This window comes from Tamandua tetradactyla, chromosome 24 (assembly GCF_023851605.1).
Source record: "Tamandua tetradactyla isolate mTamTet1 chromosome 24, mTamTet1.pri, whole genome shotgun sequence".
NCBI classification, from domain to species: domain Eukaryota; kingdom Metazoa; phylum Chordata; class Mammalia; order Pilosa; family Myrmecophagidae; genus Tamandua; species Tamandua tetradactyla.
Window position 1 is genome coordinate 3,908,832 of NC_135350.1, and position 14,900 is coordinate 3,923,731.

The window sequence follows — 14,900 nt, forward strand, 5'->3', positions numbered from 1 at the left end:
ATGTTTACACTTTGGGTAATTGACCTCTATATGGAATAAGGGCTCCTTGGATTTTTAGTAGTTGCTTTTTGATTCATTGAGTGTTTTTGTGGATATTAGGTCATTACTGCCTTGAATTTGCACTATAGATGTAGCAAGAGGTAGTACAGCTATGGAAAATAAAAGAAGTATGGAGGTAGGAAATCCTATGAAGATCTATAGCTACTTTATTCCCATAAAATGTACAGATCTTCAACGCAAGTTATTAAGGTTTAAGCATTTTATCTTTTAGTGAAGATTAATCATTCTGGGTTTTGTCAAGTAAATAGAACCATACCAAACATTATGAAACAAAGATACTTAATATGGGAGTTAGAGCTTGTACACATGTGGGAATGGCGAGAGACGTGAAGGTCACAATGGGTGCTCTTGTCAAGTACATAGAACCATACCTAGTATTATGAAACAAAGGTACTTAATATGGGACTTAGAGCTTATACACACGTGGGAAGGGCAAGAGACGTGAAGGTCACAATGGCTGCTCCTGGAAGGCCAGGTGTATAGTCACAGAGGATATCAGCCTGAACTCCCAAAGCAAATGGCTTTCAAATGTTTCCTAGGAAACTGGTATGATTCTCACATCTATGGACACAATACTACCACCTGTCTCATCTTGTAATGGGAACAGTAGAAATTGCAGAGAAGTATGAGTAGCTGTCATATCTCATCACCATGATCTAATGACAGCATAATGACTTATCCTTACTCCTACTTTTAATATCTAATATGAAGGCTGCTTATTGGCAAACACAATCTGGAGTCATTGAGGGAAAAGAATTCCAAGAAATGTAGTACTGGACATTGTAGTAATGCAAAGTTTACTGACAACTCAGCACAGGAGGAATCAGGTATTTTAAATAGATCTTGAAATTTGTTACTCTAAGACTTTGCTATCCAAACTTATTTTAGGGTAAGAAATAAATAATTTGATTATATGCTAAAATTTAGCACAGTGTCTTTTAATCTGGTAACTGAAAATAGTATACTGAAATCTGCTTTTTATCTACCAAAAGTTGTTTTTCATCAAGGATCAAATTTAAATAATTTCAAAACATTTTTATTAAGTTGATAATATGGGGGAATATGATTCTATCATAATTATGCCATATAAGTATGTCCTTTTTTTCTGTAAAATCAAAATATGCTGTCATGTTTCTAAGTATTTTTATGAGCAAACTCCCCACTTTTTAATAAAAGAAATAATCTATAAGAAAATATTCCAATACTTTTATTATATAATTTTCATTTCTGCACATATATTTTTGCAATCACACACAGGTGGAATATATTTTTATTCATTGGTAACTAATTATATTAACAGAAATTGAATATTGACAGCAAATATATTTTTTTATTAATCACCACTATTTTCCTTACCAGAACTAGTGAAAATGAACAGTAACATTTTTATTACTGTTAATCTTCCCAATGGTAGAGCAATGATGCTTTTCTTAAAATAGTTCTGCCTTCCAGATATCAGGTCTTTCATCTCTAACCAAGACAAAATTGTTTTGTAGCTGCTACCTGCTCTGTGTGTACGTGTGTGTGTGTGTGTGTGTGTGTGTGTGTATAGATCTATGTTAAGATACTTTGTAAATTAAATGTCAAATCCAGATGAACAATGAAAACATAGTAATGCTTGATATTTGATGAGAAGCTGCAGTTTTCCCTCTGTGTCAAATTGCCACAGGCCCCTCTTTGACTGGTTTAGGCCAAGGGACAACTGTGAGGCAGAGCTCTGTATCACAAAGGGTTCAATACCCTAGGATTTGTGAGTGGATGGAGTATAAATTGGTAGGAGGGATATACGACAACCTATATGTTCTAGGGAAATTGAATTTCATACTTTTAATTATTGAGGTTATTCTAGGATCTTTTCTTTAAAATTAATCAATAAATCAGAAAACCCTTCAGAGTTAAACATGAAAAGGTGAGTAAGAATCCTTCTGAGTAGTGATTTCCATGAAAAATTGAATCTTTTAACCTTATGCTCTAGTGTTGAGGGAACATTTTATTCTGAGATTAAACAGGACAATATTTTACCATAGTATTTTTTTCCCACCTTTTAAAAAAATTTTTGATATATTTAACTGAATACCCCATCTAGAAAAGTTAAAGTGTTTGAGTGTGTGTGTGTGTGTGTTTGTCTAGATAGAATACAGAAAGAAATTAGTAATCAGAATGCTTTGGTAGCATTTTGTGTTCATTTAAATTGCTCATTCTATGTAGCTGTATTTTTAAGGAAATTACATGATACTTAGTAATTTGAGGTACCTACCTACATGATCGAAGCTTTCCACTCTACCTCCAAATAAAGTAAAATTAAATTCTCATGATTGGTTGACTGCGATGGCAGCCTAAGATTCTCTAGGATGCAGATCCTCCACATAATCTTTGAACAACTAGCGAAAAAAGTGTCAGAGTCATCTTCCTCAAACTCCAGAAAACAGTTGAAGGGTGGAGCGAGCCTGCATTCCCACTGTGGGTCCCTAGCCATGGTATAGAGGGAATAGAGTAACCCTTATGCCTATACTTGTTTGCCTGTATGTAAGTACCAATGTACTGGGTGAAAGCCCAAAAGACTGAGCCACTGTACTGCCCTCTGGCTTATCCTCCCAAAACCTACTTTGTAGGTAGAATCAGATTGCTAATAGTTAAATCAATATAAGAAATATTTAAGTTGAAGCAGCCTGGGGCAAAAGTTTACTTTCTTTCAGACACTTCTCTCAGAGTACAAAACACCACAATGGAGGGGGGTGGTCAATTTAATTGCATAAGTGTATACAATTAAGGAGCATAGGTGAAACTCCAGATATATGCAAACCTGGGAATTCCTCAAGCCAGGGGCAAGCATAAACTCAATAAAAGAGGCAGGCATAGAAAATACAAAAAAAGACCTAGCATTTAACTTTGACCTTGGGCTGATCTTGCTAAGAGGGATAAGAGCTGAAAGAGAGCACCAACGATGCACAACCAATTTGCAAAGACTATAAAAGGAGTTTTCTTGAATTGCTTTATTTGTTTGCTGTGAGCTCCTGGTAGTCCTTATGCTCAAGGAAATCTCTGTCATGCAATTTGCTGGATTACAAATTTAAGGAGCAGACAGTTCAGAGCTTATGTTAAATTACTAAAATGTAAATGTTTAAGAGTGAAAACAAAATATTACAGGATAAGCAAAGACGCAGGAATGACAGTCCAACAAAAGGAACAAGACAAAAGTCTTAAAACCATCAATGAACAAGATTGGGCTTTGAACATACCAGACAAAGGTTTTTGGAAAAAAAAAAAGATCATGAATATGCTCAAGGTAATAAAGGAAAACATGAAAATAAAATTAAGAGATGTCGGGAAAACACTGAATGAACAATACAAGAATTTCCAGAAACAGAGAAATTTTAGAAAGGAACATTGGAGCAAGTTGCAATATGGTAAGTTATGGTAACAAAAGCCCAGGCCCAGTAGACTCCCAGGAAATGACCACTTTATTGTGTGTATAACATCTATAGCCCAAAACAGCAGGTAAAAAATCCCACTTGGACACTGTCATGGTCAGGTTCATGTGTCAACTTGGCCATGTGCTGGTTGGGCAAGTGCTGGCTTGTCTGTTGCAGTGAGAACATTTCATGGAACTGAATCATGATCTTGTCAGCTGCATCCACAGCTGATTCCATTTGTAGTCGGCCAGAGGGGTGTGTCTTCTGCAGTGAGTGATGGTTAATCTAATCACTAAAAGCCTTATAAGGAAGGTTCAGAAGAGGCAGGCTCTTCCTGTTTCGGCTGGTGAACCTCTCCTGTGGAGTTCATCCAGACCTTCCATTGGAATCGTCGGTTTCACAGCCCACTCTGTAGATTTTGGACTCTGCATTCCTGTGGTCATGTGAGGCACTTTTATAAATTTTCTATTTATGAATGTCCCCTGTTGATTCTGTTTCTCTAGAGAACCCTAACTAATACATCTTGGTACCAGGAGTGGTTCTTAAGAAACAGAATCTAAAAAATGGGTTTTTATGAATAGTTTTCTACTCTGACTGCACTCAAAGACACTAAGGACTCTGATTCCCATAATCAGAATGACACTCCCAATCCATGGAGTGAGTTGGCAAAAGAGATAGTCAAAATATCACCATTCGATTCTCCTAATGTTTCACTTGTATGAAGCCAGGCTCTGGGGAGATAATGTTTTTGACACCTTTATAGAGTTTTGTAAAAATAAGAAGTACAGAGATGTTGGTTGGTTGTTGTTAGATGCACTGGCTTCATTAAGGGGTGAAAGGGATGGGCTTAAGCCTTCAAACAAGAAGCTTAAGCACCAGTTGACAGATGTAGATGTTTCTATGAGTATCCTGAAGGAAAATCTTATTTACTGTATCTGTAGACTTGAGATCTCTGAAAATCAAACTCAGATCTTACAGTCAGAGTAGCAACTTTACAACGTAAACTGAAATCTCAATCTTGCATGGTGTCTGCCATTAAAGTGAGGGCATTGATTGGAAAGGAGTGGGACCCTGAAAAATGGGATGGTGACATATGGATTGATAACAATGTCGGGGGTGAGGTTGAAATCCTAGATCATGCTGAATCTTCTCTAGATAACCCTGTAATAGTTTGCCCTGAGGACATAACTGCCCCACCTCCAGCCTGCCTTGAGGAGTTGGACACCCAACCTCCTCCTGAAGGGATTGGCCCTACAGTGATTAATCTTGTTTCATCAGATGAAACTGCAAGTGAAGGCCCTGAGGCAAATGACTTGGAAAATATTTCTAATTCTTTTCATGACCCACCCACACCACCCCTCATTTCTTCCAGACCTATAACTAACTAAAGTCCCAACAGGCCCCTAAAGGTGAGGTACAAAGTATCACACATGAGGAGGTATGTTACACTCCAAAAGAACTGCGTGAGTTTTCCAATTTATATAGACAGAAATCAGGGGAATATGTGTTGCAATGGATTTTAAGGGTATGAGATAATCGTGGGAGGAATATAAGGCTGGATCAGGTTGAATTTATTGATATGGGCCCACTAAGCAGAGATTCTGCATTCAATGTTATAGCTCGAGGGGTTAGAAAAGGTATTAACAGTTTGTTTGGATGGTTGGTTGAAACATAGATCAAAAGGTGGCCAACATTAACTGAGGTTGAAATGCCAAAACTGCCCTGGTATATTGTAGATGAGGGGATCCAGTGGCTTAGGGAGACTGGAATGTTAGAGTGGATTTATCATGCAAAGCCTTCTCTTACACCCTAAGAATGTCCAGAGGATGCACCTTTCACCAGAACAGTAAGAAATAAATTTGTGAGACTAGCACCATCATCCCTGAAGAGCTCTGTGGTTGCACTTCTCTATAGATCAGATATTACTGTAGGAACTGCTGTCACTGAGTTGGAATCCTTAAACACAATGGAGATGACAGGATCCTGAGTTGGCAGAAGGCAGGTGGCAGCAGTTAATTGCCAAAGACAGGGTAGATGTGGCTATTATAATAGACAGCAAACTCAAAACAGGCGTCAAAATTATATGACTCACAGAGATTTGTGGCATTGGCTAGTAAATCATGGGATACCTACAAATACAACAGAAGGGCAGTCTATTAAATTCTTGTTCAAGCTGTATAAACAAAAGGGTTCTAGGTCAAGTAAACAGAAGTCTAACCTGAATTAGAAAAACACAGAGTCATGGCCCCTTAATCAATTTCCAGACTTGAAACAGTTTACAGACCCAGAGCCCCTTGAATGAAGGGGAGGCCAGGTCCCTTTGGGGGAGAACCCTGTTACACTGCCACAAATTTATACTGTTAATCTTCTTCCAAGCCTTCCCCAAGGAGACCAATGGCCTTTTGCCAGGGTAACTGTGCATTGGTGAAAAGGAAATGATCACATATTTCAGGGATAATTAGATACTGGTTCAGAAGTGACATTAATTACAGGGAATCCAAAATGTCATTTTGGTCTACCAGTCACAGTGGGGTCTTATGGAGGCCAGGTGATCAATGGAGTCTTAGCTCAGGTCCATCTCACAGTGGGTCCAGTGGGTCCCCGGACCCTTTCTGTAGTTATTTTCCCAGTTCCAGAATGTATAGTTGGTATAGACATATTGAGCAACTGGCAGTCCCCACATTGGCTGTCTAACTCATGCAGTGAGGGCTATTATAGTGGGAAAAGCCAAGTGGAAGCCACTAGAACTGCCCCTACCAAGCAAAATAGTAAATCAGAAGCAATACCAGATTCCTGGAGGGATTGCAGAGATTACTGCCACTCTTAAGGACTTGAAGGATTCCCACCACATCCCCATTCAACTCTTCTCTTTGGCCTGTGCAGAAAACAGATGGGTCTTGGAGAGTGACAGTGGATTATTGTAAACTCAACCAGGTGGTAACTCCAATTGCAGCTGCTGCTCCAGATGTGGTATCATTGCTTGAGCAAATCAATATATCCCCTGGTACCTGGTATGCAGCTATTGATCTGGCAAATGCTTTTTTCTCAAGAACTATTAGGACAGATCACCAGAAACAGTTTACTTTTAGCTGGCAAGGTCAACAATATACTTTCACTGTCCTACCTCAGGGGTATATCAACTCTTCAGCCCTATGTCATAATCTTGTCCACAGAGACCTTGATTGTTTCTCCCTCCCATGAGACATCACACTCGTCCATTATATTGATGATATCATATTGCTTGGACCTAGTGAGCAACAAGTAGCAATTACACTAGACTTACTGGTAAGGCATTTGCATGTCAGAGGATGGGAGATAAATCCAACAAAAATACAGGTGCCTTCCACCTCAGTGAATTTTCTAGGTGTCCAGTGGTGTGGAGCATGTGGAGATATCCCTTCTAAAGTGAAGAAGAAGCTGCTGCATCTGGCCCCTCCTATGACCAACAAAGAGGCACAAAACTTTGTTGGGCTTTTTGGGTTTTGGTGACAACATATTCCTCATTTGGGTGTGCTACTTTGACCCATTTATTGAGTGACCAGAAAAGCTGCTAATTTTGGGTGGAGACCTAAACAAGAAAGAGAGAAAAAAAGAGAGAAAATGACAGGGATAGGTGAGGGCTAGTAAATGGCTACTGAATGTATCCTTGGCTTCTCCAACAGGATCCAAACAGAAATAATGATGTTGAAGCCAACATTAATTGAAATAAAAAATTTCCTAGAGGGTTTCAAGAACAGATTTGAGGGCAGGGCATGATGGCTCAACAGGTAGAGCTCTCGCCTGCCATGCCAGAGACCCAGGTTCACTTCCTGATGCTGGCCCATACAAAAAAAAAAAAAAGGAACAGATTAGAGTTGGCAGAAAAAGAATCAGTGAACTCAAAGAAAATGAAAATGATTCTGGCTAGGAAGCAAAAAAAAAGACTTCAAAAGTAAACTCATTCTACGTGACCTGAGGGGCACAATGAAGTGCCCACAACACACACATTATGAGACAAAAGGAGGAAGGAATATTGAAAGAAATAATGTCAGAAAGCTTCCTATATTTAGCAAAAGACAGAATTGTACATATTTAAGAAGCACAGCAAGACTAACAAAGGAAAAGAGAGAGAAGTATAAAATGATATCAGACATTAAAGAAAGTACATTACTACTTACCCCACACAAATAAAAAGGGATATAAAAGATATTATAAGCAAATGTACTCCAACAAATTAGATAACATAGATGAAATGAAAAAAAATCTTAGAAACATACAAATTACTTAAACTGACTCAAGAAGAAATATATCTTAACAGATTAATAACAAAGAGATTGAATCAATAATCAATAACCTCTCAACAAAAAAGCCCAGGAGTCAATGACTTCACTCATGAATTTTCCAAACATTCCAAAAAGAATTAACTCTTCCATAAAATTGAAGAGGAGGGAGAATTTCATTATTTATTCAATGAGATCACCTTCCCCCTCTCACCAAAACTCAGACAGAGATACCACAAGAAAATAAAATTATAGACTGATAGCCCTTATAAATACAGATGCAAAAAATACTATTAAACAGATTCCAATGGAACATTAAAAGAATTATAACCGTAAACAATTTATTCTAATTATGCAAATGTGGTTCAAAATAAGAAAATCAACTTTTGTAATATACTACATTAATAGAAAGAGGAAAAAACAAACACACAAACACAATAATCCCAATTGATCCAGAAAAAGCTTTTGATGAAACCAGCAATGCTTCTTTATATAAATATATAGAAAACTAGTAATGGAGGGAAAGCATTCAGCCTTTCATGATGATGGGTTTTTCATTTGTGCCTTTCCCTCTAAGATCAGGAATAAATCAAAGGTGCCTGATGTCACCACTATTATTCAGCACTGACTGAAAATTCTTCCCAGAACAATTAGTTAAGAAAATATATGAAAGTCATCTAAATTAGAGTGGTAAAAGTAGAATTTTCCTTAAGTGATCCACAGAAAAGCTACTAGAGCTAATAAAAGAATTCAGCACAATGGTGGGGTAAAAGGTCAACATGGAAAAATCATCAGTGTTTCTATACATTAGTAATGAACAATCTGTAAAGGAAATTTTTTTTTAAGAAAAAACTTCTATTGACATTTGCAACTAAAAATTACCTAGTAATAGATTTAGTCAAGGGTATAAGGGCTTATTCATGGGCAATTTTATCATTTTGTCCTGACATGTCCTGCATTACATTGAATCTTCTTTCAAATTTTATAATTTGCTGTTTATTTCATTGAGGTTTTTTTTTTTTTACTGTATAGTATAACATACATGTAAAGCAAATAAATAAAAAAGCAATAGTTTTCAAAGCACTCTTCAACAAGTAGTTACAGGACAGATCCCCGAGTTTGTCATGGGTTACCATCCAATCCTCTCATATTTTTCCTTCTAGCTGTTCCAGGATATAGGAGGCTAGAAGGCTTAAATATTTTTTTATCACCACAATTGACTTTTTTCCTTCTTTTTTGTGAAAAATAGCATATATACAAAAAAGCAATACATTTCAAAGCACAGCACCATGATTAGTTGTAGAATATATTTCAGAGTTTGACATGGGTTACAATTCCACAATTTTAGGTTTCAACTTCTCGCTGCTCTAAGATACTGGAGACAAAAAGAGATATCAATGTAATAATTCAGCAATCATATTCATTTGTTAAATCCTATCTTCTTTGTATAACTCCACCATCATCTTTGATCTTTACATCCCTCTCTTTAGGGGTGTATGGGTTATGGATATTCTAACCTTTTCATGTTGGAAGGGTCTGTCACTAATATGGGGTAGGGAGATGGAACTATCTGATGTTCTGGAGAGGCTGGGCCCTCTAGGTTTCAAGACTTATCTGCTCCAGGGATCCCTCTGGAGGTTGTAGGTTTCTAGAAGGTTACCCTTTTGCATGGTACACTTGTTGAATCTTATTTATTGCTCTAGGTGTTTTTTAGGATTGGCTGGAATGGTCTTGGTTGGGGTTTGGCAGGTTATGATATGTAGCAATGTCTAACTGAAGACTGCATAAGAGCAACCTCCAGAGTAGCCTCTTGACTCCATTCGAATTCTCTCTGCCACTGTTACTTTATTAGTTATACTTCTTTTCCCCCTTTTGGTCAGGATGGAATGGTTAATTCCATGGTGCCAAAGCTAGATTCATCCCTGGGAGTCATCTTCCACATTGGATATCATGTCCCCCACAGAGGGGAGGGGATGATTTCACTTGCAGAGTTGGGCTTAGAGAGAATGAGGTCACATTTGAGAAACAAAAGAGGTCCTCCAGAAGTAACTCTTAGACATACCTATAGGTAGGCTAAGCTTCTCTGCTACCTACATAAGCTTCATAAGAGTAAGCCTCAAGATCAAGGACATGGTCTATTGATTTGTGTGTCCCTAAAGTTTGACACAGTATCAGGGGATTGAAAGAAAACCAATACACATATCCTTGCCAAATAGGAAATTTAAACCTTCACTTAACTCTCGTCCCTGACCCCATTATTAACCTCTGCTGTTGCTGTGGTAGTGCCAATGTTTCCCTTTTAAACATAGTCCATAGCATAGCATACATTTGTTGTTTATTTCATTGCATATTAATTTTTCTTATTAAATATTTTTCCTGCAATTTTATTTTTTTATCCAAGTCTGCTAGGCTACATTTTATAGTTTCTTGTTTCCTCAAAATATATTCAATCTTGTTTGTGTCCTTTTAAATTTTTTTAACATATTAGGTGTAGTAGTAAAATGTATGGTAAATTTAATACAAGGAGTTTTTAGGATTAATATAGAAAGGTATTTTTCTGTCATCTATCATATGTTTTGTTTTGCTTTTTCTGTCTTAATTATTATTTGATTTATTGTGAGATGATTATTTCTTATAAAATCATTTTGGAAATTATCTGTATAATTTTATAAAAATAGATTAAATAAGTTATTTTAGTTAAATAATTAAATCTATTTAATATCGCCAGTTCTTATTTCAGAATGTGCATTTTGTAGGATCACAGAGAAGAGAGACTGTGTGAATAGAACATATTGGTTTTATGGTTTTACTTATGCAATTTGCACGGGTGAAGTCACTGTCTAGCTATTCCTAGAGATTCTGCTAATTGTTTTAAGGCACTTTTGTATTTTTCCTTATGTTTCCATCCTTAAAGATTTTCATAAGTTCTTTTATTTTTCCATAAACATATTCATTCTTTGAAATTTCATACTACAATGTGATTAAAATTATCATCTGTGTATTAGTTTGTTAATTGCTGCCAGAGGGCAGTATACCAGAAATGGAATGGCTTTTTTAAAAGGGAATTTATCAAGTTAAAAGTTTACCGTTCTAAGGTCATAAAATGTCTAAACTAAGACATCCAGAAAAAGATACCTTGACTCAAGGAAGGCCAGTGTCTGTCACACGGGAAGGTGAGACCCTGTTCTGCTGGTCTTTGTCCCTGATTCAGTTGCTTTCAGCTCCTGATGCCGTTGGCTTCCTCTCTAAGTGTCTGTTGGCCTTGGCTCATCTGGGACACAGTTCTAGGTTCTGGTTTGCTTAGAAACTCACAGGAAGGCACAGTGTGAGGTCTGCTGGGCTCTGCATCTCCACTTACCCATGTCTGGACATCTGGTCACTCTGTCAGCACTTCAAGCTTCTTTAAATGTATGCACCTCTGTTGATTCTGAAGCTACTATGTTTTCTCCATAATGTCCTGCCTTTTAAAGAACTTAAGTAAACTAATCAAGACCCACCTTGAATGGGGGGAATCACATCTTCAGCTAATCAAAATGTCATACCCACAATCAGGCATGTCACATCTCCATGGAGTATTCTAATCAAAAGGCCGCATCCACAATTGAGTGGGTCATTCTCCATGGGAATAATCTAATCAGGGTCTCCATCTTACAATACTGAATCAGGATTGAAGAACATGGCTTTTCTGGGGTAACCAAAACTTTCGAACCAGCAATCTGTTTGCTAAAGACTTTCCAAAATATATTCATCTGCATCTAGTTATTTCCCACCATCTCAAGATCTGTATGATGCTGGTATTGGATAACCTCTATTTTGATGTTTTTGATGTTTTAAGGGCATCCCAATTTAAAAATATCCAAAAGTTTAATTCATTTTATTCTACAAACGTATTTCTCAATTAGTATTTTTGATCTTAAGAAACGGTGACACCAGCTGCTAATGTACACAAGTCAGAATGTGGGAAGGGAATAAATCCTTACCAACATTTTTTCTCTCACTAACCATAACCAAAAACATTAAGACTATAATATTAATAGTTTCTCATGTGTACTCTTCTCTCCATTCTTCATCTTATTATTATTACTTTAATTGGAGTAAAATAATTCATTTAGTGTCATTCTATGAAACAGTCTTAATTTATTAACTTTCCTTTCACCATCTCTAAGTCATTCTTCATAAGACCGGTAATGATTTTCCTTAAATAAAATTTCATCATGTCACTGTCCTGTTAAAACCCTTCTGTGACTGCACATGAATCCTGGGTAGTGTACATACTTCTTAGTATTATATTCAAGGTCATCCTTTCCTCCCTCAACTGTCCTCTATATTTCAAAAATAATTTCAGCTCCCATGAGCACCATGTCTCAACTCAGTTTGAAGTCTTTTACTGTTCTTTTCTCTGTCTGGAATACAATTTTCCATACTTCAAATTGTACTGGTCTTTCATTCTCATGTAATCAGTTGTTTGAGGAAGATTTATTAAACCAATAGTATTAGACTAGTTTCTCCCATAGCCTCAGTAATTCACTCCAATCATATTTTTTTATCACAGAGAATTATAAATACTTGATAACTAGTCTTTTTTATTACATAGGGTAACATGTAATAAACAGCTAACACTCTTAATGTTTACTGAGTTGAATTAACCTTTCATACCAAGTATAGTTAATCAAATATGTAATTTGAGTCTGATTTTTAACAGGGCATCACACTATATGCTATGGAAGTTTAGGCATACACTGAAGCATAAGAATTCTATACTCAAGTAGTTTATGATCTAATTCATCATAAAAAATCCAAACCCATTAAGGTAATGAAGATTGAAATGTTTACTTATTGCCGATTGTGGATTACAGGGATGGATTCCCATAGGAGAACATTCATTGGAGCATTTACTTGAATAAATCTTAGAAGTTCTATCTATGTTGTGTTCTATCACACTTTTCATGCTACATACTTATGGAATTCCATTTCTGGCCTGTAAATAATGCCATTTCCATGATAAATGAGAATGGGCCTAGCCAATTTTAAAAATAAGCATTTTACAAATAAGCACTTTCAGTTCAACAACCATTTTCTGTCCCCATAATATCTATACAGATTAGTAAGACATACAGTGATCAAATATATACTTTTAAAAAGCATAGTAATGCAGTTATGGCCATACTCAGAAAGCAATGGCAGGGTCAGCATCAGCATCAGCTCAAATAGCTATGAATCTTTGATGTACTTGGGAAAATTGATGATATAAGAATTTACAGCAACTGATGAAAAACATAAACATCTGAATATAATGTTCTAATACTTCTTCAGTTTTCTAAAGCTTCCAGCTTCAATATACCAGAAGCAGATTAGCTTATAAAATTAGGACATATTAACTTAAAAGTTACAGGTCTTCGGCCATGAAAATGTCCCAATTAAGGTATCCAAATAGTACCTCGACTCTGAAGAAAGGCTGCTGTCTGGGATACCTCTGCCACATGGAAAAGGCACAGGGCCAGGGTCAGCTGGCCCTTCACTCCCAAGTCTCACAGCTCCTCGCTGAGATTTTGTGAGTCCTCTCTTAGGTCCTCCAAGGCTTTTCTCTCTTTGTGTTTTCTAGTTGTTTCCCGCTCAGGTTCCTAGGCTTTTTCTATCTTTTAGTTTCATAGGGAACTTTAGAAAACTCTTAAGACCCATGTTGAAATGGACGGGCCATGTCTCAATTGAAACAACCTAAACAAAAGGTCCCACCCACAATAGCTCTGCTCTCATAAGAATGGATTAAAAGAAAATGAACTTTTTGGGGTACATAATAGCTTCAAACCAGCACAAATTCAATTTACATTTTTGTGATATCTGCAAATATATAAAACTTCTTGTTTCCCTATTTTATATAATCTTTAATTGACAAGAAAAGGATTTCAAAAATAATATTGAAAATGGAGAACTTTGTTAAATTTCGTTAATTGTGGGACATTTTATTTCCTAAACCTTTATATGTGGTTTAACTCTTCATCAAAACTTTATAAATAGTTTGGACTTTGTTTTTTCTTTTCTTCCAGAGTACAGCAAAATTAATAATGATGAAACTATAATAACTTTAAAAATTTAGGCTATTCTTATAATAATCAAGAGGTAAGTCACTCTATAATTTACTAACTAAAATATTTTCCAAAAGAAGAGTATTTATTTTGCAATGTTGATTTAAATATAGCAAAATATTTCTTTCCTAAGGATTTTCTATTTTGTAAAAGCATTTCTTAAGCAAAAGTACATGGGAATGATTAAAAAGACAAGCTTCTTCCCTTTGTTTTATTGTTGAATTTATAGCAACTAGTTTAAATTATTTCTGGGTTAGTACTGAACTCACTTTTTCACATGAAACAATTCACAATCCATTCCAACCCAAATATCATTAGGTAATTAATGTCAATATTTAGCAAAAAACCAAAAAAATGGCATGGTTAATGCCATTCTTAATGCCTGCTATAGGCAGTGGGAATGCACGTGTTTTCCTTTTTAACAACCTTGACAACAGATGTGAATAAACCTTATTTCCCTGGAAACAAAATCAATCTCTAAGTAAACTTCACAGATACAGTTGCTGGTCAGGAGCATTGCAGATTGAAAATGCAGGTCATCCTGGTATCACTGCCCCAGTGGAGAATAAGTTGGCACTTCACTATAAATTTTTCTCCCAGAACCCCTATTTGATGGCTTCATTTGACCCAGTCATGTTTTTTTTCTCCCATCTCTTAATATTTCTTTAATAATACCACATTCCAAAGACTGATTCAGATGAGGAAACTATTGAAAGCTTGAGTTACTCATATCCTGTAGGAAGATAAGTGATAAAAATAAAGAGATATTTCCATTGAGGTACCTAGGATTAATTCAGGCAGTGAACACAGAATTTCATACAAAGTGTGGAGTGGATTTCTCTGCCTCCTCTCTAATTTAGAAATATCTTCATGCTGTCAACTATTAACAAACAACTGTGCAGTAATGTGTAAGGCTCCCTATGTCTGTTAATTAAACTCATTTTGTGTAGTTTTTCAAAATGATTTCCACGTGATATATTTTAATTGATAACAGCTATTTGAAACATCTTACTGGATGAATTGTTTTCTCCAAGCATCATCAATATGAGGATGTAACATTCTCAAAGGAATTTCATTAGTGGGTA